At 35.3% G+C, this 25,464-nt stretch overlaps 1 protein-coding gene and 1 long non-coding RNA gene across 2 annotated transcripts in view; one reads left to right on the forward strand and one right to left on the reverse strand.

The window, feature by feature from the left end:
• OLFM3 (olfactomedin 3) overlaps window positions 1-25,464 on the reverse strand; it is a 205,249-nt gene that overhangs the window by 125,398 nt on the left and 54,387 nt on the right. The window lies entirely within an intron of this gene.
• Window positions 3,777-20,710, forward strand: LOC116539766. Its single transcript, XR_004264180.1, has 3 exons — window positions 3,777-3,896; window positions 7,876-7,880; window positions 20,700-20,710. It is a non-coding gene; the product is annotated as an uncharacterized LOC116539766 (long non-coding RNA).

Below are 25,464 nucleotides of genomic sequence, written 5' to 3' on the forward strand. Positions count from 1 at the left end.
GATGTGCACAGAGTGTTGTGAATCACAGGGTAATGAATAAAATCTAGGGCTGGAAAGAGGTTAAGAGACGTGAAATAAAATATAAAACATTCAATTTGTGTTTCAATTAATGATTAGAGGCATTTCTCATGAGTAAGGAGGAAGAGATAGAGAATAAGACTAGGTTATGGGTTTTCATAAAACATGGCCTGCTTGGGAAGGGGATTGGAATAATTGTATATGGTCACAGGCTGCCAGAGAGGGAATAGTGGGAAATAATGTTAGACAGATAGAAGGCAGTCAGATTGGGAAGGGCCTAAATATTTATCTTTTTTTTTTTAGTATTTGTATTTTCCTTGTAGAAAATGGAAAGACATTGATCTATATTAAATTGGAGGTTTTAAAATGAAATATCACTTTCTTTAAGAAGCAGTATCATATTCTCCACCTCTAAATTAGATGCCTTTTATGTATTCCCAGATTTCATAGTATGCTGTACTTCATTCTACCATAGTACTTATCATAGTTTTGTAATTGTGATGAGAGAGGTGTGTGTGCGTGCGTATGTGTGCGTGTGTATCTGTAGTCTGTTTTAATTTTTTATTCAATTAATTTATTTTTGCAGACAGGGTCTTGTTCTGTCACCCACGCTGAAAGGAAGTAGCATGATAACAGCTTACTGCAACTTTGAGCTCCAGGGCTCAAGAAATTCTGCCACTTTAGCCTCTTGAGTAGGTAGGACTACAGGAACACGTCACCTCTCCTGTCCTGGCTAAGTAATTGTGTGTGTGTGTGTGTGTGTGTGTGTAGATAAGGGGTCTCTCTATGAGCTCCCAGACTGGTTCCAACTCCTGGGCTCAAAACATCTTCCTGTCTCAGCCTCCCGAAGTGCTAGGATTACAGGCATCAGTCACTGCGCCTGGCCTATGTCTGCAGTCTATACTAAACTTTAGGCTTCTGTAGAACTCTGACATACCTTATTCTCCGTCATACTCTCATTACTAGCACTTGGCTTAGCCCATGGTGGATTCTTAGTAAATATTTGGTGAATATATTAATCACATTTTTAAGATGAGAACTCTGAGATGAGTGTCAAAGATGCAGAGAAGTGAGGTAGATAATCAAGGAGAGTGGCAAAGTATGAATTTAAACCTGAGACATTATTTTATAGTATATCTAGTGAATATGCTATGCATTGCTAATTATAAATAATCCAATGTTTGAAGGCTTAGGTTAATTTAACTAGACCATTAAAATATTGGAATTTTCTAACTATAGGCTTAAGTCAATTAAACCATATTCAATCACATGAAACCATTTGTCATAAATCTTATCTTCTTTCTTTCTGTGGCAACAGAGATGGTACTAACATGGGGATGGTGATATTGAATCTATATCTAATGGGATAGTCTATCTCATAGCCAAACTCATATTTATAGTATCTTGTCTTAGCTTTGACAGTATGATTCAGTACCCCAAGTCATTTCTATTTATCTAGACTACCATTATATTCATGAAGCCTCTGATAGATCAATGGAACAGAGCAGCCTGGTATAGCAAGAAGAACCCTGCTTTAAGATAGAAGTCTTTAGTAAAAGTCTCAGCCTTGGAATTAAGCTGTCTTGTGACTTTGGACAAGTTATCAGAGCCTGCAGCTAATGCTTCTGATTCCAATTTTTAGCAGATTTAAGTGAGGCAAATTATACAAAGTCTCTAGCACCGTAACTGGCATATTGGAGGTTTTGGGCTCCTCTCTAATCACCTCCCTCAGCTTCTTCATTTATTAAAGTAGGAAGTTTAGTGGCAATCCTTTCTGATGTCATCATGAGTATATGATTCTATTGAGATGAATTATAAAACTATACTTCACATAGAGTAGACAATTGTCTCTCAAATATGGCAGAACATTTAAAAAGGGAAACTGAGCAAAGTTTTCTAACATTGGATGTAAAAAAGGCCTACTATTTTTAATGGGTTTCTAAAAAAGAAGTCCCTTAATACAAGCATTGCCTTCTGGAAAACAACAGCAATAACAAAAGCATTGGAAGAATCATACAATTACTTTTGCCTGTTCGTAAATGAAAGAATGATGCAGCGCTTCTTGGAACTGAAAAGCATTTGAGAGCCATGCTTAGCTTGAAATCTTCTTAGAATTATTTAGCCTTATTTCTAAGGAAGAGTAGCTTTTATTTTTTACATATAACCACTTTCATCTTGTATAAAAATTAGAAGGACTGAAAATGGCAGTCTTCTACAACCCTATGCTGTAAAGGCCTAGAGGGGAATTTTGAGAAAAGAAGTAAAAACTGCCTGAAATGGTTGGATATAAAGTGGCATTTTTTTTCTAAAATGATTCTGACTTGTCTTTCAAATTTTTTGAATGAAACAGAAAAGAACTAGCTTCCGATTAATCTAGAATATAGTTTTTTATCATTCTTAAAAAAGTAATCCATTCAAACATTTCTTTAAGAAGCCTTGTCTCATAAAGTCAGTCAATCTTTTTAGATTTGAGGAATAATGAGTATCTGGTAAGAGGATAATCAGGTTAAAGCCAGCACCACTATGGAAAATTTTCTTTCTTGAATCTACGAGGAATGTTTGGCTTTTCTAAAGCCTAAAGTCTTGTTCCCAAACCTCCTTACTTTAAATCCAAGTTAATGAAGCATATTAACTACTATCACTTAGTTACTGTGCTAAATAGTATTAATTTTATAATGTACTGTCTTTGCAAAAGCAAGTATATATATAATACATATATTTATATAATTTTTCACTTCTATTTTATTTTAAATATTTAAATTTTAATATAATATACCAAAAATACTATAAATATTTTTCCTATATATAAGAAAAAGTGGAAAAGCACATACCAGACTATTGGTGGTGGTAGATTCTCGGAGAATAGATAGTACAGAAAATTCTCTTTCTATGCTCTATTTCTTGAACTTTTGAAAGAATATAAATATCTTTGGTAATTAGAAAATATTTCCTAAAAAAATTAGTAGATGAACATAAGAAAAGACTGAAATGTGAAGGCTATTGTATAAACAGGTTCTGTTTAAGACAAGCTCTTTCTCTGTCTTGTTCAGTATTGTGTTTCACAGTGCCTGCCTCACAGAAAGCACTTAATACATATTTCTTGAATGACTAAATCAAAACATTAAAGAAGCTGCCACAACTAATTTCGAAGCTGTCTTTAGAGACCACATGAAATCTTTCTTCATATGGGAACATTTGCATTGTTAGACTAGGATAATACATCTTTGACCACTGGTGTGGGAATACATGCCTTGGAAATCCTTTCAGGTGCAAGCCTTTGTAAATATAGTCATTCAGCAAGAAACAAACAAACAGAAATTGTATTCATTATGTTTTCTAGAATGGCTCTTTTTTGTAGGATTATAGAGTTTTATTGTGCATGACTTAACATACTTTGCATTTGGCAAGATCCACAAAATGAGAGGAATAGATTCTGGCTCCTTCTTATCTACATGTATCTTCTTTTTCTGAGAGTGTTTTACTGGCAGTCTACCCAGTAACACTAGCAAAGGATACATGTTTCTTTTTGCTTTCATTCATAAGCACTTTTCCAATTTCTAACAAAGAGAACTTGAGAAAACTCACTGAACCTTAGAATTTCAGTCATTCCTGGTGGTATTGAGGGAATGTGTTCTCTTTCTGGGTCCATGAGGGGCTGTAGTTTTAAGGGCAAGAATTTCCCAGTGCTATGCCCCTCTTCCATCTCTCTCCATCCGAAGATTTAATGGTTTATGTTTGAATTTCACGCGGGCAGGAAGAAACTAAAAGGCAGTCACTCCAGCGGAAGTTCTAAGGAACTCCTTTCATTGGCCCAGGGTCTTGGAGAAGGTGGGGCTTCCTCCCAGGATAAAATTCCGTGTCCACACACCTGGCCGGATGTTCCCCTCAGGAAACACCCTCTATACTCTTTGTAGAAGTCTTTCTCTTCTTCTCCTTTCCTTCTCTTCTCTCTACCTAAATAAAATCACCTTTCTGCAACTCTTCTTACGTCCAGTATTTACTTTTACGAGCATAAGGCGGACCTGCAATGGTCTCATAGCTTACTGTTTAAGAGATTGGAGGCCAAGAACCCACAGCATTCTCTCAGCTGAGTTGTGCCTTACCAGCACCCAAGAAAAAACCCGGTGTATTATAGTTTCTTCTGTCACAGATATTCTAAGGGTGCGATAAGGGGTAATGCTTTCCTTAGATATGTCTACAACAACTACAGATGCAGTAGCAACTACTATGTTCTGCAGACCTACTATGTTTGGCATAATATACATTTTCTAATGCAGTTTTTCTAAAAACCCCATAAGGTAGGCATTTTTATATTCATTTTTAGATGACAAAACTGAGGCTCAGATATATTAAATGTATTAATACGAGGCTTGTATTAAAATGACTTACTTGAGATTCAATTCTAGTAGGTCTGAATCTAAGGATGTTTGCTGCGGTGGCTGTTTTGTTTTGCAACTTTCCTGTAATCTATTGTTCTTAAGGCTTCACTTGACAGCTGCCCCTTCTATGTAAGGAGCATGCATAGCCTGGAAAATTCTGATGAAATTTTGAGTACAATCCTGAAATGGCAGAGCTTGGATTGCACTCAAACTGTCACATGCTTTCTAGCTATGATAAATGGGCTTGAACTCATTAGTGATGGATTTCTAGCAGCAGCAATTGCACAGGTAAAACTTCTTAACTAAGCAGACATTAAATCATTCTGGCACTGTAAAATGTCATACGTGCTCTCAGTGTAATCACCTTTTTGTTTCTTTGCTACATTTGGAAGAGTAAAATCAGGAGCATTAGATTAATGCCAAATCCCACCAAAAGTATAGGCTAAATAAAGAGGTATTTTGGGAAACCCACTTCTTGTGTCACACTAAGCTTTCTTAGATCTTGATTATTTAATGCCAAAAGTACTAGTTGAATTACAGTCCTGTACACTTGAATGCAGAGGGGTAAGTGGACTCAGCTCCTGGTGGAAGTATACCTTAATTTCCTTTCTCCTCACTCTGGCAGATCCTCATCTCTCTCTACCTCTCTGGCTACAGGAATTCGGCACTTTGCCACCCAGTCAGCTTCTGAGACAGCGTAATGAAAGTTAATGGACCTCCAATTCAGGTAATTCATATGAATTAAACATAACTTAGGAAAGCATTTAGGGCTCTATAAAATCAAATTTAGAATACTACATGCAGAGGTCATAATAGTCCAAACTTTCTGCCACACAAAATAAATTAAATTTATTTGAAATATCTAAAAAGTATTAGAAAGTCAGGGAGAATAGAATTTTTCCAAGTCTTTTGCAAAATAAATAATCCCAGTAATGTTTTCTTTCTTGATTTGTCAGAAATGTTTTGTGATCTGATTCAATGATTGCTTACACATTTTAAAGTACACGTAGAAAAGCCCTTTAACATATAATAAACTTATAGAAATTGTTTTATAATTTCTAAAATTCTACAAAAAGTATGGTGCAATATGGAATATAGACTACAGAGGAAAAGGGTAGTATTTGTGCAGAAACCACATAAATTCTATGATGGATGAAAGAGAATGAACGGGACCTTGAATTTGCTTTAGAAGAGGCATAATAAACTTACTGCTGAAAACCATTTAATCCTTTCCTTAGTTACAGATTGAGCTTCATTTAAAGCAACCCAGAGGGACTGCCAAATTCTCTTCAGGAGCTAAATTTCTCAATTCCACAAATATTTACTAAACTAAAGCATTATGAATTCAAATATAAAAGTCAGTAATGTGCTGTCCTATCCTTAGTAATCTACAGTTAGTTATTAGATAAGGCAAGTACTGGCATCTTACAGTGTGAGGAAGAATGTAATAGTGGCCACAGGCAAAACACAAAATGCTCTGTGAGTTTTTTGTAAGGAAACTAAATCATGTTGAAGTCTGCATGGTAGAGTGAGAAAATATACAACTGAGGTTTAAATATGGCTTTTCCACCTTCTAATTTTGAGTCCCAGGCAAATTATTTAAACTTTTGGAGCTTTAGCTTCTTTTTATATAAAATGCCCTTCGTAAGTGTTTTGTACAAGATTTTCTCATTATATGTTTATTAATTCTTAAGAAGTATGTACTGATTGTCCACTGTTTGCATGGTTGTATAGCTGTATGGTGTATAGTATAGGTGGATAGCAAAAGTATGGTAGGTGCTATGATAAAATGGATATGCGGATTATAGCAGGGCCTTACTGAAGAGTGTAGTCACTACTGCTCAAGGGAGATCCACAATCTTTTGTAGAGGAGCTGCCATTATGATCTTTCCTTTACAGATGAGAACACGAAAGCTAAGAACATTTGAATAATTGTCCCCAGGGTGGACAGTTACTAAGTGGCTGAGCCAGGAGCCAGGATTCCAGCATTTTTACATGAGGCAATCAATTCTGTGTTAGCTTTGAAAAGCATTATCAAAATAATGGGACCTAAAGGAATCATTTACATCAATGGGAATGTGCATACTACAATGTCTCAGAGCATTTTAAGCACATTGATATTTCTTTTTAGCAATTACTTTTTATAATTAATGGTGACATATACTCACTCGTATAACTGTTATGCCAAGCAGGCTTTTAAATAGTATGTGGAAATATTTAAGAATTCTTCTAGTTTCAGGTTACTTTCAAAGAGTTTTTGTTTCCAAACCATCTCAGTGGAGATAAAATAATCTGTCTTTGTTGTTCAATAATAAGCTTTCCTGACCTCACCAAACTCATATTTTTATCCTATGTCAAGTCACTATTCTTTTATACAAATGCATAAGGCCAAAAAAGATTTTTTTTTCCTTATTGCTTGGGACATTCTTATAAATCAATCCTCTCAAAGGGGAGAAATCTATCCTGTACTTTCTCATTTCCTCCCATTTTCCCATTGCTCTCATACAGGGTAGGAAATGCTGGTGACACTTCCCCCTGCCATTTGAAGGCAGCTGCTATTGCATGGCAAAGCTGCTGAGGAACTGCTAGAATTGATCTTACAGTAAGTGCCTCTCAGTAAGTGCCTTTGTCATTGTCTTCCTCCCTTTGCCTCCACTGTGGATGCAATAATGGTTCGTGTATTACTGCATGAGCAATCACAAAGAGAATATACAGCAGATTCTAAGTTAGAGTAGATACAGAAAATGAGAATAGGGTCCCCAACAGAGACAGATTATTTTATCTCCACTGAGATGGTTTGGAAACAAAAACTCTTTGAAAGTAACCTGAAACTAGAAGAATTCTTAAATATTTCCACATACTATTTAAAAGCCTGCTTGGCATAACAGTTATATGAGTGAGTATATGTCATCATTAATTATAAAAAGTAATTGCTAAAAAAAAAATCAATGTGCTTAAAAATCAGGTGCAGATGACTGATTTTTAATGGAAAATGGGAGAAGATCGAAGGCTGTTCATGTTTTCCAGAACCCACAGGTGTTTTGACTTGTGTCCCTGACATAGCTGTGGGGAGCTCATCAATATCATCTCTTAATAGTAACTGGAAATCCACTGGGGTTAGCTGACTTTTCTGTCTTACAGGCACAAGAATCTTTCTGTAGCTTTGTGGTTAACGAGAGAAATGGAATTAAAATACTTATTATCTTTGACAAATAGCAACAGGGAAGCATATCACCTGGGACATGCCTATCTTGTTCTCACATGATCAACTAAAGGTGACCTACAATAATGGAATTATTGTTTATTATAGGGCATGAATGTATTAAATAAGTTGGGGACTCTCGTAGCAAAATCTGTATGGCTCTGGATTCTTTTACTTATGATAAAGATCAAAAATGTAGACTGTGATTTCTTTTCCCCTGCTGTACTGTAAGCCTTTATTTTTCCTTTTGTGGAAATACTATATTCTATTTACTAGTTGCAGTGGTTTTTAAACTTTAGTGTGCACAAAAACTTTCTGGAATCATGTTTAAATTGAAATTGGTGGGTTCATCTTCAGATATGCTAATTCAGTAAGATTGTGGTGAGACCCAGGAGTATGCATTTTAAAATTGGATCTTGACTGAGAAAAGTATTACATAAAATGGCTGACTAGTTGCAGCCAGGAGAAACTGCTGCTACCAATAGACCAGGACATTGGGAAGACAGAGACACTATGAGCAGATTCTTCAGATGAAAGGCATTGAGAGCAGATAGAGGGTGGACACAGACACTAGGCTGAAGAGGAAGGAAGCTGGGAACACCACCCAGGGCTACTGAATACTGGGACTCATTCCTAAACCCTGGTGACTCTGTGGGAAGGAAAACAAACCAGTCCACTGAACCCAGTGTATACCACAAACAACCCCCCACAGGAATCACAAAAGATAAAAGCAAAGCAAAACAAAACAAAACAAAAAACATGGAAAGAATAGCAACTCCAAAGATTGAAGGAACATCAGCCCAAACAGATGACAAAGAACCAGCAATTAACTCTGGTAACTCAAAAATCCAACATGTCTTCTTACCTCCAAATGACCAAACTAGTTCCCCAGCAATGGTTCCCAATATGGCTGAAATGATGGAAATAGAACTTATAATATGGATAGGAACAAAGATCATCAACATTCAGGGGAAAGTCAAAACCCAATCCAAGGAATCTAAGAAATACAATAAAACAATACAAGAGAAAAAAAAGATGAAATTGTCATTTTAAGAAAGAAACAAACTGTTCTGATAGAGGTGAAAAACTCACATCAATAATTTCAGAATATAATCACAAGTATTAATAGCAGAATCAACCAAACTGAGGAAAGAATCTTAGAGTTCAAAGACTGGTTCTCTGAAATAACTTAATCAGACAAAAATAAAGAAAAATCAAATAAAAAGAATGAACAAAATCTTCAAGAAATATGGAATTATGTAAAGAGACCAAATCAATGATTCATTGGCAACCCTGAAGAAAAGGAGAGAAATCAAGCAATTTAGAAAGCATATGTGAGAATATTGTCCATGAAAACGTCCTCAACCTCACTAGAGTAGCTAACATTCAAATTTAGAAAATACAGAGAGCTTTTATACAAGACAAACATCTCCAAATGCTCCAAAGCACATACTTATCAGATTCTTCAAGGTCAAAATGAAAGAAAAAATGCTAAAGGCAGCTAGAGAGAAGGGTCAGGTCACCTACAAAGAGAACCCCATCAGGTTAACAGTGGAACTTTCAGCATAAATCCTACAAGCAAGAAGAGATTGGGGGTCTATATTCAGCATTCTTAAAGAAAAAAAATTCCAATGAAGAATTTCATATCCAGCCAAACTAACCTTTATAAGCAAAGGAGAAATAAAATCCTTTTCAGACAAGCAAATGCTAAGGGAATTCATTACCACCTGACGTGCCTTATGGGAGGTCTTTAAGAGAGTATTTAATATGAAAAGGAAAGACCATTACTGGCTGCCACAAAAGCAAATGTAAGAACTTTGACTACTGACACTATAAAGCAACCATACAATCATGTCTGCATAATAACCAGCTAAAAACACAATGTCTGGATCAAATCTGCACATATAAATATTAACCTTGAATGCAGACAGGTTAAATGTTCCAACTGAAAGACACAGAAATGCAAGTTGGAAATAGATGCAGGACCCAACTGTATGCTAACTTCAAAAGACCCATCTTTCATGCAACGATACTCATAGTTTCACATTAAAGGGATGGAGAAAAATCTACCAAGCTAATGGAAAACAAAAACAAACAAAACAAAGAGCATGGGTTGCTATTTTAACCTCAGAATAGTCTTTAAACCAACAATAACCAGAAAAGGCAAAGCCTTTTGTCCTTATATTAAAGGCAAAGCCTTTTGTTCTTACTAAAGGCAAAGCCTATAATGTCCTTACATTATATAATTGTAAGGGGTTCAATTCAACAAGAAGACCTGACTATTCTAAATATATGTGCACTCAACACAGGAGCACCCAGATTCATAAAGCAATTTTTCAGAGACCTATGAAGACACTTAGATAACCTTAAAATAACAGTGGGAGACTTCAATATCTTACCGACAATATCAGACAGATCATCAAGTTAAAAAACTAACAAAGATATTCAGAACCAGATATTCAGAGCTTGACACTTGACCAAATAGGCCTAACAGACATCTATAGACTCTGTACCTAAAAACAACAGAATATACATTGTTCTCATCTGCACATAGCATATACTCTAAAATCAGCCATACATTCAGCCATAAAATCATCCTCAGCAAACTCAAAAAACCGAAATCATACCAAAAACACTTTTGGACCATTACACAATAAAAACATATATCGATACTAAGATATCAAACCCATGCAATTACATGGAAATTAAACAACATACTCCTGAATTACTTTTGGGTAAACAACAAAATTAAGGCAGAAATCAAGAAATTATTTGAAATGAATGAAAACAAAGATAAAACATACCAGAATCTCTGAGACACTGCTGAAGCGATGTTAAGAGGGGAGTTTATGGCATTGAAAGCTCACATAAAAAAGTTAGAAAGACCTCAAACTAACAACGTAACATCACACCTAGAGTAACTAGAGAAACAAGAGCAAACTAACCCCAAAGGTAGCAGAAGACAAGAAATAACCAAAATCAGAGCTGAACTGAAGAATGTTGATCTTTTTTATAAAAAAAAAATAACAAAACATCAATGAACCTAGGAGTTTGTTTTCTGAAAGAATAAATAAAATTGATAGACACTAGCTAGACTAATGAAGAAAAAAAAAAGATCCAAATAAACACAATGAAAAACGACAAAAGGTACATTACCACTGACCCTACAGAAATCCAAAAAAGTCATCAGAGACTATTGTGAACACCTCTATGCACACAACTAGAAAACCTAGAAGAAACAGATAAATTTATGTAAACATACAATCTCCCAATAGTTAACCAGGAAGAAATTCGATCCATGAACAGACCAATAATGAGTTCCAAAATTGACTCAGTAATAAAAAGCCTACCAATCAGAAAAATCCCAGAATTAGATGGAATCATAGTTGAATTCTACCAGCTGTATAAAGAAGAACTGCTACCATTCCTACTGAAACTATCTCAAAAAATTGAGGTACAGGGACTATTCCCTAACTTACTCTACAAGGCCAACATCATCCTGATACCAAAACCTGGCAGAGATACAACACAAAGAGAAAACTACAGGCAAATAGTTTTTATGAAAATTGATGCAAAATTTCTCAACAAAATACTAGCAAACTGTATCAAGCAGCACATCTACAAGGAAATCCACCATGATCAGGTAGGCTTTATCTCCAGGATGCAAGATTAGTTAAACATACTCAAATCCATAAATGTGATTCATGACATAAACAATTAAAAATAAAACCCACATGATCATCTTAATAGATGAAGAAATGCTTTCAATAAGATTCAACATCCCTTTGTGTTAAGAACCCTCAACAAACTAGGCATTGAAAGAACATGCCTCAAAATAATAAGAACCATCTGAAACCCATAGCCAACATCATTCTGAATGGGCAAAAGCTGGAAGCATTCTTGAGAAATGAAACAAGATAAGGATGCCCACTCTAAGCACTTATATACAGCATAGTACTGGAAGATGTAGCCAAAGCAATCAGGCAAAAGAAAAACATAAATGGCATCAGAGAAACCAGAGAAAGTAAAACTATCTCTGTTTGCAGATTATATGATTCTCTACTTAGGAAACCCCATAGTCTTTGCTGACAAGCTCCTATGTCTGACAAACAACTTCAGCAAAGTTTTGGGGTACACAATCAATGTATAGAAATCAATCAATAGCATTTCTCTATACCAACAATGTGCAAGCTGAGAGCCAAACAAAAAATACAATCCTTCTTACAATAACCACAAAAGGAATAATACACCTAGGAATACAGCTAATAAGGGAAGCGTAAGATCTCTACAATGAAAATTACAAAGCACTGTTCAAAGAAATCAGAGATGACACAAACAAATGCAAAAGCATTCCATGCTCATGGAACCAATATTGCTAGAAAGACTTCACTGCCAGAACCCCTTTACAGATTTAATGCTATTCCTATCAAGCTACCAACAACATTCTTCACAGAATTAGAAAAAAATATTTTAAAGTTTATATGAAATCCAAAAAAGAGTCTGAATAGCCAAGGCAATCTTACGCAAAAAGAACAAATCTGAAGGCATCATGTTACCCAACTTCAAAGAATACTGCAATGCTAGAGTAATCAAAACAGCATGGTACTGGTACAAAAACAGACACATAGACCAATGGAACAGAAGAGAGACTCCAGAAATAAAGCTGCCCACCTACAACCATCTGATCTTTGACAAAGTTGACAAAAACAAGCAATGAAGAAATGGCTCCATATTCAATAAATGCTGCGGGGATAACTGGCTAGCCAAATGCAGAAGAATGAAACTGGACCCCTTCCTTACATCGTATAGGAAAATCAATTCAAGATGTATTAAAGACTTAAATGTAAAACTTTAAACTATAAAAACCCTGGAAGATAACCCTGGAAATACCATTTTGGATACAGGCCCTGGAAAAGATTTCATGATGAAGGCGCCGAAAGCAATTGCACCAAAAGAAAAAATTGACAAATGGAAACTAATTAAACTGAAGAGTTTCTGCACAACAAAAGAAACCATCAACAAAGTAAACAGACAACCTACAGAATGGGAGAAGGTATTTGTAACTATGCATCTAAAAAAAGTCTAATACGTAGAATCAATAAGAAACTTAAACAAAATAACAAGCAAAAAACCCCAACCCCATTAAAAAGTGGGCAAAGGATATGAACATACAAAAGAACTTTCAAAAGAAGACATATATGCAGCCAACAAGCACATGAAAAAACTCCCAATATCACTAACCATTAGAGAAATGCAAACCAAAACCACAGTGAGATACCATCTCACACCAATCAGATCATCTATTATTAAAAAGTCAAAAAATACCAGATGCTGACGAAGTTGTGCAGAAAAGGGAATTTTTATACTCAGCTGGTGGGAGTGTAAATTAGTTCAGCCATTGTGAAAAGCAGTGTGGCAATTTCTCAAAGAGCTTAAAACAGAATTACCATTTAACCCAACAATCCCACTACTGGGTATATACCCCAAGGAAAATAAACTGTTCTACCATAAAGACCCCCACACACATGTGTTCACTGCAGCACTATTCAGAGTAGCAAAGACATGGAATCAGCTTAAATGCCAATCAATGGTAGACTGGATAAAGAAAATGTAGACTATTAGGCAGCCATACAAAATGAATGAGATCATGTCTTTGCAACAACATGGATAGAGCTGGAGGCCATTATCCTTGCAAAGTAACATAGGAAAAGAGAGTCAAATACTGCATGTTCTCACTTACATTATAAGTGGAAGCTAAACAAGAATACTTGAACACAAAGTGGGGAACAACAGACACTAGGACCAGCTTGAGGGTGGAGATTGGGAGGAGGGAAAGGATCAGAAAAACTACCTATAGGGTACCATGCTTATTACTTAGGTAATAAAATAATCTGTATGCAAAACCTCCATGATATGCAAATTACCTCTAAAACAAACCTGGGCATGTACTCCTGAACCTAAATGTTTAAAAATGTTAAATAATTAAGTAAAATAAAATAGGATCATGAGGCAGAAGACTCAGGTTTCACTCTCAATGTTGTAATCTATTAGCTGCCTGTCTTTGAGTAAAACAATTTCTGTGAGCTTTCGTTAATATTATTGTGAATAATATTATTAAGTGTGAATTTCTGTGAGCTTTAATATTATTAAGTGTGAATAAAATTAGCACTTAATTTTACGGTATTGTTGAGCAAATAAAAGAATAACATAATAAGAGCACCTAACATTTAGTGAATTAACGAATCATTATGTGTTCCAGTCAAGTTGTAAGTACTTTATGTGTTGTTTCTCCCTTATCTTTATTACAGCACTCTTAGTTGGCACTGTTGTTATCCCCATTATAAGATACATAGATGAGAAAACAAACACATAATGATTAATTAATTCTTCTAAGTCCATGGCAAATTGAGATCTAAATCCAGATGTCAGACTTCAGAACTAGACCTTCTATTTACTGTATCATATTGCTTTAAATGAGAAAATAGTGTGACTATCACAAGCTTTATGTAAATATGATTATAATAAAATTATATGTAGATTGCAAATATGGTAACCACATGTACCTGGATTTGTTGATTAGTTCAAATGAATACTTGTTGTAAATACCTCAATATATGATCCTGGTTACTATGGTTGTGTAACAAATTACCCTGGAACTTAATAGCTTATACAACTATATTGTGTATTATTTTGTATGGTTGCCATAGGTCAGGAACTGAGACAGGTTACAGAGAGGATAGATTGTTTCTGCTCCACAATGTCTGGTATCTCAGATAAAAGACTCAAAAACTGAGTAATGGAATCATCTGAAGGCTTTTTTACTCATATGGAGGTTGGTATAGCCTTTCAGCTGGGGACCTAGCTATGGCTGTTGGTTGGGATAAATTCAGGTAGTCTTTTCATGTGGCCTGGGCTTCTCTTACAACAGTGAGCAGATTCCAGAGGCATATGTCCTAAAAAAGAGAATAGCAGACAGATTTCATATTGCTTTTTATGACTCAGCATTAGAAGTCAGAAAGTGTTATTTCCTCTACATTCTGTTGGTCAAGGCAGTTACAAATGCTCACAGGTTCAAGAAAAAAAACCACAGACTGTACCTCTCAGTGGAGGAGAGTTAATATTCCATTATAAGAAAATAACATGGAATGGGAAAGATATTGATGTGGCTATCTTTGGCAAACATAGTCTACTACAACTATATTCACAAGAGGATTTGTATTTTAAAAATTAAAATTTATTTGCAAAGTAAACCAAGATAGAATTCCATGCTACCCTAAAACAGTCACAGTATTCTTAAGTTTGACCAACTCTGCATGTTAATGAATAAAATTATATACAGATACCTATCCTTCCCATCACTCCTTTCCTTAAAATGAGACTCCTTCATGCAAAGCTTAAACGTTTTTCAGGAACAGAAAGCCTCTATACACTGATGTCTCTTTTCCCGAATCCCTTCAGACCTTATAGTTTGAACACACTGCTGTATCAAGCAGCAAAAAACAGGGAGATGTATCCCATTTGTCTGCCTTCCAGACGAGTGTTCTAGGTTTGCTTCATATGCTTTTTGGAAGTAAATATTTTAAAAGAATGTTTTTAAATATTTGAAAGTATATATTTATAACATTTGTTCTAGTTACAAATGTGTGGAAGTATAGGAAAGCTCTCTTCACTCTCCTATCACTATCCCGCACAACGCAAGAGTAACCACAAACCTGACTTCCAACTCCAGAGAACGACTTTGCCTACTTTTGATATATAAATGGAATCATGCAGTATGCACTCTCATATATTATTTTCATTGAAAAGCATAGATTATAAGTTTGGTGAGGATTGCTGGATCTGGGTCTCTTTATTTTTCTGTGAAATCTCCATTGCTTTACACTGTGCATGACACATTATATCATTCAATAACTATCTGCAGAACAAATGAAACAACGCTAAAGCAGAAAAAGTCTATAATTTTGATAGACTTGGACAAACTTATTCTAAGATTGCTTCAGAAAATTACTCAAGATTTTCAAAACCTAAGTGACCTGTTTCTTTAAGAAAAATGAAAATAATAATCAACAAACACTGTGAGGAGTATTCAGTATGCTAAGATATTTAGAGTGCCTGAGGTGCTTAAAAGGTTTCCTTTTACCTGTTCCTTTCCTGTTAAGTTTCTTGTTGTTTATTGTTTTACAAATAAAAATAAAAGATTACGTACAAATGTTTTTTCTCATAAAATGTTTGTTTTATCAGCACATTACATTGATTAGAGGCAGACTAATGCTTTACAACCAAAGAAGCTTAAAACATGTGAAAATATGTTTGTAAAACCAAGTCTAAAACAAGTGATTTTATCTCTCAAATCTACTTATTACCTGAGAAAAAGCATAGAGTATAGTGTAAAAGAAACTGCCTACAGTCTTTCAATTTGGCATAGAAATAACGTAACCTGACACTTCCAGGAACATTTTTTTTCAAGTCTTTATCTCTATGGGACTTAAATTTACAATTTTAATAATAATAGTCTTGGATTCTAATCTTCCCATAAAACAAATCAGAATGATGTTATGATAAGCTATTTAGATAAAGCATAGCGTTCAAAATCCTTTATGCTCTCTCATGTTTTTGGGTCTTTGTTCATGTTATTTCCATGACATAAATACACTATTTTTTCCTCAGAGTAATTCCTATTTTTTAAAGTATTTCAATGTCACCATGTCTTCAGACACACTTCCCAAGTCTCCTCATCTCACCTCCAAAGTTAGGAATGCTTCCTCTACACATGCTCATCTGCATGTAAGAACTTACAAAAATGTTCACTGGATATTTGTGAATGTCCCCTTTGCCTCAGTCTTCCAGATATATAGGAAGTCTCTATGCTTTAATTATTAATAAAATAGCTTAGACATACTGTCCAAAAAGAAGGAATTTCAGTTGCTTCTCAGAGGTTCTGCAAATTATGTAATGTTTAGCATTTACTCCAATTCCCTGTAACAGGTCAAATCTGAAGCCTCTTATATTTTGCCTCCCTCATGGCATTCCCCTCTGTTCCATACTGATCCAAACATGGATCCGATGCCCATCTCCGTTACCGTGCAATACGCAGCACTAATACAGAGCTATGTTGGTTAGAAGCAGGGATGAAAGTTGTGGAATATACACTCTGCATAGCACAAAGCAAGATATAAAACAACATCGAAGAGTTAGCTATTGTAATCTAAACTTTCACCAACTGCATCCTCTTCTGAGGTATATTCTTGTTTTCCATTTTCTCTCTTTGGTATCAGCTTACTAGCATCTTCTTGTACCTCTCACTGCTGACCCATCACTCTTGTATGCTTCCTAGTTTCTCACACCTGTCTCTCATGCTAGTTGGATTGAGGTGACAGCGCCTAAATTTCTACCATCTTTCTATATAGAGAAATATCTCTTTCCATTTTACTTGCATTCTATACAAAGTCATGCCATAATCTAGAAAGGTTGGAGAGTTGAAAATACAAATTCAGGGTTCTTTTACTTAAGGAAAGCTTATAATAGAAATATTTTAACAGTATCTGTCATATAAAAGCTTTATGTATGTACATATGGGTGTCTAGATGGATGGATTAATGAATGGGTAGAAATTTCCACATTTTCTATTATACATATAATTTTAATGAATTATTTTACCATTTTAATCAGCATAGCTTGGAATAAAAAATTTAAATTGTTTCAATTTTATATTGTTATAATGATATTAACAGTAGGTAATATTTAAGTGTCCACTGTGTGCAGACACTTTAAATGAACTTACTGTAATACTCACAGCAAAACAAGATATAGATGCTATTACTATCCCAATTTACACATAAGGAAAATGAAAAACAGAGAGGTTAAATTCTCACCCAGCGTTATACAGCTAGTGACCAGTAGATGAATTTAGTAAATGATGATTCTGGAAAGCATATTTATAATTTCACACACCTATTTCACACATTTATTCACATACCTACTTCCCATACATATTTTTATTTCAGAAATAGGTGTGGTCATCTTTTAAATTGTTAATTTTGTAGGAAAAAAATACATTTAAACTTAGCTTAACTTTTGAGTTAATGAGTTACAGTATTTTTTATGTGTTTGTGAAAAACTAGTTGTTTATACACAGTTTTTTCTGCTTGTTTCTTTACCCTCATCATCTAATGTAATACATGGCACATTGTAGAAATTCAGAAAATATTCCCTCAGCTGAAATCTCTAAATCATTATAAAGTTACCTGCTCCAGAATAAGAGCTTTCTTCATTGTCTTTTAATCTCCAGTAAATAGAAATCACAAGTAGATTTCAATTCATTTTATCTCAGTTCACATTTCTTGTCAACTTATATTACTCATCTGTTATTGGGTCTCAATTTATTTCTCCTTCTCTGAACTAGTAAATTGTATGTTATTATTTATGACTCTTTTGTTGTATTTGATGTAACAATTTTTTTTACATTTTATTTTAAAGACATCCCTAGAAGTTTTAAATTGTTGTGCCATCAAAACTAAGTATATGATTTATTCTATTATTTCAAGGTTAAGAAAGTTATCATTTTCCCCCACAGAATTAATAAACACATTCGACTATTTTATGTGAGTTTTTCCTCTGACTATATTTGTACATTTAAGCCTCTTCTTCTTGAAACATTTGCTCCTTTTGATTTATAAGACACCCACTTGCTTTCTTCTTCTTCCTTAGTGTCTACTCCTCAGTCTTACAATCTCAGTGTTTACCCTTCGCAATCAGAGTAATCCCCAAAATCCTCACAGGGCCTGCAATGGCTACATGCTTTTCACGCCACCCACTCATACATCACTGACTGCATTTCTTACCGGTCGGCTCCTGTATCCATTTATTCCAGCTGAGGTGGCATCTTTGCTGTTCATCAAACAATATAAAAATGCTCCAATGTGAGTCTTTTGCTTTTTCTTCTTCCTGAAATGCTCTAACCCAGATGATATGGTTTGGCTGCATCCCCACCCAAATCTCATCTTGAACTCCCACATGCTGTGGGAGGTCCCTGGTGGGAGGTAATTGAATCATGGGGGCAGGTCTTTCCCCTGCTGTTCTTATGACAGTGAATAAGTCCCACAAGACCTAATGGTTTTATAAGAAGGAATTTCCCTGCACAAGCTATTTACCTCCTGCCACCCATGTAAGACATGACTTGCTCCTCCTTGCCTACTGCTATGATTTTGAGGTTACCCCAGCCACATGGAACTGTAAGTCCATTAAACTTTTTCTTCCCAGTCTCAGGTATGTTTTTATCAGCAGCATGAAAATGGACTAATACATACCAAGGTTCATTTTTACATTTTCTTCATATCTCAAAATCAAAGGTATTTCCTGACCACCCTGTACATACAAATTATCTGTTCTCCTTACTTGCACTATCATTATTCTCAGCATTATTCATCCCTTACATATTACAGATTTTGCTTATTTACTTCCTTATTGGTTGCTTCTCCCTACTAGAATGTAAACGCCTCAAAGGCAGGATTTTATGAACTCTGTTTATTGCTGTTTCCTGATCTTGCTGAACACTTTGGCATTTAGTAATTGCTCAGTAAATATTTATTGAATGATGCTCTTCTTGCTTTCCATTGTGAGATATAGCAAATTTAATGTAGAAATTGAATATTTTTCATTGTAACTTATTACACATTACTTCTATACTCCTCAGTGAATCATGTTTTCTTTCTTCAGTATTTGTTTAACATCCTTTATCAGAGATATAATTCCTAAACAAATAGGGCCCACTATTGTGCTTTCTATTTCACTGAACTCTCTCTATATAATCTATTGTTACTTGTGTAATCTTGTATACATAGGCAGCTCCAGCACAATCCATGACTAGAAGCACCAATGTAAACTGGAACAGGCCTTTACCTCTTGAGTTTCTATCCTGGTGAATCACTGCGTGATCCTCCAAGCTTTTCTAGTCCTGAAATGCCTGCATGAGTCCTTAGAAGACCATGAACACACCCTCCAGTTTAGCCTGTGTTTGCTTATCTTTGCTATCTTCTGATGGTCAACTTTGTGACCCATCATTCACTTGGCCACCAGGTGGTAACATGACTATTGCTATTCCTACCAAGATCATTAGCACAAATGTCCCTTAAAATTATGCACATCACAGCACAGGCTGCTTTTGGAAGAAAAGGAGAGATGTTTTGGCTCACTTGTGTTAAAAGTTACTGGGGTTCCTGCTGAGTGTTTCCATTCGTTCAGTTTTGTGTATTGCTCCCTGGCACATACTAGAAGGAATCTATTAGGCCCACCCTCAGTTTCTTACAGCTGCCTCTCTCAAGGTATTTGTAACAAGTCCCCCTAAGGCTTGAGAAAATTGGAGTGTCGCTGTCAAGTATTCACCCAAATCATCTTTCCATGCTGAGAATCAACATGTTTGCCAGGATAAATCCCAGATAGTTTGTGTCTATCTGGGGTAAATTTCCCACCCACCTGGAGTCCTTGTTGAGGGGCTGGGACTGAGGAGAGGCAGTGCCTCTTTCTTTCTTTGTTTTGTTCTGTCATCCTAATTTCAGTATCTATTATAAATTCTAATGCCAACGTAGGTCTCACTTGGTAAAATCCCTGCAACGCTTAAAAAACAAAATTCACCAAAAGCTTCATTAGAAAACAAGCCATTTCACCACTAGCACAAACACCACCCATGCCACAGACAGGTAAAGATTGAAGCTCACATATTAAATTTCATAAGCTTTTATTCCCAAGAAACTAACTTCACTCACATTTCTACTTGTTGTTTGCCTTAACACTTCTTTGGCAACTAAACCTGGATGATAAAATGTTAATATATAGTAAAGTAAATGGCTAAACCTAATTTATATTAGAAGTACATTTTTTTGGAAGGACATTTTGAAAGTGGCTTTTTTTAAATTCATGTGTTCATCCAGCAAATATGTTCATTGCTTATTAGCGGTCAGATGTGTTGGGCCTCCAGAGACGAATATACATGGTGTGTGCCCTCAAGGACTCACAGTAGTAGATATAAAAATCTAAATCACTCTCTTTAAGAGGTTTATTGACAAACTTAACTGTGTCTTCATAGATGTAATGATACTGTTGAGGCTCTCTGGAACAGCTGAGAGAGAAGATAACATTCTGGAGGCCCAGGATACCTGTCTTCAAGGATTTGAAAGGCTATCATGTGAACTTATCATTTGAAAGGAGTAGACTCAATGTGTGTGGAAAATTTAAAGAGGAAAAATTAAAGAGCTGCAGGATTGGGAACATTGAGAAAAAAGATATGTCACGTAGACTGTTTAGAAATATGGGCTACCATCAGAGGAGGAAAGTGGTGGACCTTTTAGACAATTTAAGAGAAGTCTTTTGTCGTTGCTTGTTTTGTGCTGGTGAGAGGTTATACTTACATTGCTTTTAGGGTATTTTTGGTGATCAAACTTTGTGATATTATCATAGCCTCTACCCACATAGTGCTTATCCTTTCCATTATATTATTTTCATCTAGTTCATAAAGTGGTCATTAAAAAGGAGCATCAATTCAGAATCTATAAAGTTATGGTGAAAAAATATAACAACTTCACATTTCCATCTCAATTTGATTTAAAGTTTATAGGTATTTACTCATGGGTGTGGGAATTCATATGATCCAAAACGAGTGTAATAGACATAGTCTGAGTGTGTTTGTGACAGGCAAGCACATGCATTTTTCTCTAATATTCTGAAGGGAGAAGTTATAGAGAGGTGTTTCCAGCCAGTAATACAGAACAGTGATACTGGGTCAATAAATAGCTGTTGAACAACAAAGTGGGACTTTAGAATACTTTTTTTTGCTTCTTGAGTTTGATTCATTTTTCAGAACCACAGCAGAGCTGTGCTATTCTCAGGACCCATGGTCTATGGAAATGTCTATGGAAATTTTTGACTCTGTACTCAAGTTCTTCTCTTCTCTCTCTCTTTTTGAGCTATGAAAAAAAAATGTAGGCCTTGATTTTTAAAATTTTTTATCTATCGAATCTATTATCTATCAATCATCTATATCTATAAATGTCTATGTATCTCGATCTAATCTATCATCTATCTATCCATCATCTATGTACATTTGTGCTACAGCAAGTCCCAGCTGCGTTGGAGACAAATATGGGTATGTTTGGTGGGTGGAGTCAGGTATCACACATTCCCTGACATTCCCCAAACATTCCCCAGATACACACACACACACACATCTATATGTATAGCTATAACTATCTTACATAACTATATCCAAATATAGATTTATGTCTATACCTAATTTATTTAAATCTAACTGATTCTGTCTCTTTATGCAAGTCTAAGAAATTGACACTCAAAAGCGGTATCTGAAATTACAACATGATGTCTGTTTCCTGAATCTGTACTGGTGGATACATTTGTACCCGGGGGAACCATAGGCTGTAAGTAAAATGCAAAGAGATGCTTCAAATTTTGCAGCACTGTGAGGCTAAAGGAGCCCTTCTCCTGGACCATCGTAAGAGAAGGAAGTGTGTTGTTTCCCATTTTACTTCACAAAAAAGTGTGAAGTGTGCTGGCTCCAGCAGATTGGAATCACAGGTCCCCAAGATTTGACAGAGGTCCATCCAAGAACAGAGCAATGAAGATCAACCACAGCAGTGGCAGAGTTGTTGGCACCTGGGGCCTGTGGATGGCCCAGAGGAGACCCGAATTGCAGCATCACAGCAGGGAGACTGAAAAGCAGCAGTGTAAGATTGGCAAACGTGGCTCAGGGTGTGGCTCAGCAGGGAAGGGTAGAATAGTTGGTTTTTCTGGATGGATTTGCTGATTGTGGGAATCTCCTTGGGGTCTCCTGGCAGTATGCCAGCAGAGAGATTATTTTTAAAGATAGAACTGAGAGATTATAGTTATACTCTTTGGGGAAAATACATTCCTGAACGTGAATTCATGGCCATGAATGAAGCTGGTGAGACAGTGCAATTTTAAGTTATTTCTGTTACCCTAGGTAATTAAGATATTGACGAATTATGAGGTAATAAAAGGAAGGAAACTCTAGAAACAACACAAGATTAAAATTGTAGAAACATTTTAAAAACTTTAAAAGAGCATATGAAATTTCGGAAATTATGATCAGAGGCTACTTACATTTTAACTCAGGTATTTCTTTAGCCCTGCTAAGGGAAGATGTAAGCAGCCTCTGTTAAAACTGAAGCACAGCCTACATTCAAACAAGTGGGGCATTGATATTACCTGATTCTCAAGGTGGCTGTGTAGTATTTCCAGGCTGTTAGAAAGAGTTCTTAGATAGAAGACCCTGCTTTTTCACTCTTAAAAAGATACCAGTAAAACTAACTTATGCAAAACACTTTGAAATCTACAAACTTCGTTTATTCGTCATCTCATTTATTATTCATGAGGAAGCCTTTTCAAGAAAATATTTTTATCCTAATTTTGTAGATGAGGAAGTAAAGTTCAGAGACATGAAAACACACCCTATGACATAGGGACTTTGAACTTCAGTATTTGGATTCTAATTACAACTGCCTAGCTATAAGTCCAGAGTGCATCTTAATCATTTTAGGATAATAAAATATTTGAGAATCAAAAGAAAATGATAAACCCTTGCCCCAGAATAGCTACACAGATATGCACATATACAAAATTGAAATATTCTTTCAGAAACACGTCTGAAGCATATACAGGGATATGCTACCTGTCTAAATACCACAGGGTAAAAAATCTAGGCTGAAAGTGGTGTATTGGGGTGCTGTGACAATCAGGTTTAATAAGTGAAGAGTTTATGTGAAAAAGGAAAACAAACTCAAGAGATTTAATTTTGTAATCACAGTCTCATATCTTGGGCTCCATGGTGACATTACTAAATGTTTTCTCTTAATATAATTTACATATTCAGATTGGGGAAAAGGTTTTCTGTAAATGTAGTTCTCATTTCCATTCTATGTGTTTCTAAGATACTTTTTGTATTTCTCTATTCCTGTAGCAGTAATCCATATCACTGCTACATAGAGCAGTACTTTACAGCTCTGTTATTTTATGTACCTGCTAAGGTTTTTCCAATTACTACTAGACAATTACCTGTCCTAATTGGTAGCCATGAGGTGAACTGATCTTTGATGCATGTGGTATACAATATGAGGACACTTAAATTATTTTTCTCCCACAGTTAATGAATAAGTTACTGGAGAGTGATATTTGAATAATAGCATCGCATTAAGAGAAGCCAAATTTCCATTATCGCTTTGTTCTTACAAAATCAGAGGGAAAATAAATCAAAAATGACCTTTAGCCTTTTAGCAATTAGATCATAACTCTTTCTTTAGTTACTAACAGTGACTCCTCAGAGTCACTATTTACAATTCTATTTATTTCATTTTACCTTAGGGTAAATGATTTATGAATGTCTGAGCTCAGGTGCATACAGGACTAACAAAACCCTTAGCTTTCTAGTCTCGTGTCCGCTAATATGTCTTTTAGATGTGTCAACTTGGCTAGGGTATAGCCTCCAGTTAGTCTTGCAAACATAAATCTAGGTATTGCTATGAAAGGTATTTTGTAAATTGGATTAATGTTCATAAAAATTGACGTTTACTAAGAGAGATTGTCTTAAATAATCTGGATAAGCCTGAATCAATTAACTGATGAACCTTAAAATCAGAGATGAGGGTTACCTGAAGAAGAAATGCCACCTGTGGACAGCTGCTTCTGCCTGGGCTATGAGTTTCAGCACCCCCTTTTTGACAGCTTGTCCTACAGATTTGAGACTTGTCTATCCAGCCCCATAATTTTGTAAGACAATTATTTGCAACAAATCTCTTACGTACCTCCTATCAGTTCTGCTTTTTTGGTTGTCCATTTACAGATACAAACATATATGCAAATATCAATTGAGTTAAAGCAGTAACTTCAGGTACCTCCTTATTTACCAAAAAATATACAAGTTCCACACAAGGAATTACCCTGAGTTAGAGGAAAATGTAATGATTCTCTTGAAGATTTCTAAACACTGAACTAGTCTAGATCAGAATGTTGCTCTTCTAGATACCCTGTATACTGTTATCTATTATTCTAACTTAATTTGCAAATATATTAATTATCAGCTTTAGTTGGAATGATTTCTTAAGCAAAAATGTATAGATGTATGTATCTATATATTTATAGATCACATGTTATCTATCCACATCTGTATCTAATAGTATTTAATGTGAATTTGCACAAGTATATCTAAGGAGAATCGCTGCTGTTATAATATATTGGTATATTTAATAACATCACATCTGATTAAATTCATAAAATTCTAGAAATGAAATCCACTTACCTCTTATTACTACTGTTTCTGATTGAAATAAAAATGTTTGCTTCTTGCAACATTGCCTAATAACTTAAAGGAGAAGCCTAAACCATTCCTAACCTAGATATGGATAAATCTAACTCTCCTTATTTTGATTCCACATGTGCACCTGCTCATCTTCGTTCATTCCTCAATCCGAGACATCCAACCTGCCATTAATAGTACCTGGGCATGGGCCGTTGATGATAATATATTAAAATACATGCTAATTGATTGTTAACTAAGTTCTAGTCACTATGCAAAGCACTTTATATGTATTATCAAATTTAAACTTCATTCCACTATGAGAAAAATATTACTATTTTTAGTTTTCACAAAATTATAAACATAAAAATAAAAATTAAAAAATAGAGATTGAGAATAGTTGTTATCAGCCATGTGAGGCTTTGTCTAAATCAAATGCTCATAGTGAAAGAAAACAAGTACACATAACAATGCGAATCCCGTTGTGAGACAGAATCTAATAGATACGTAAACAGTGGACCGACCATAAGACCATCTAGAAGAACTTG

This window comes from Sapajus apella, unplaced genomic scaffold (genome assembly GCF_009761245.1).
Source record: "Sapajus apella isolate SASKATOON/1434 unplaced genomic scaffold, GSC_monkey_1.0 scaffold133, whole genome shotgun sequence".
Taxonomy (NCBI): Eukaryota; Metazoa; Chordata; class Mammalia; order Primates; family Cebidae; genus Sapajus; species Sapajus apella.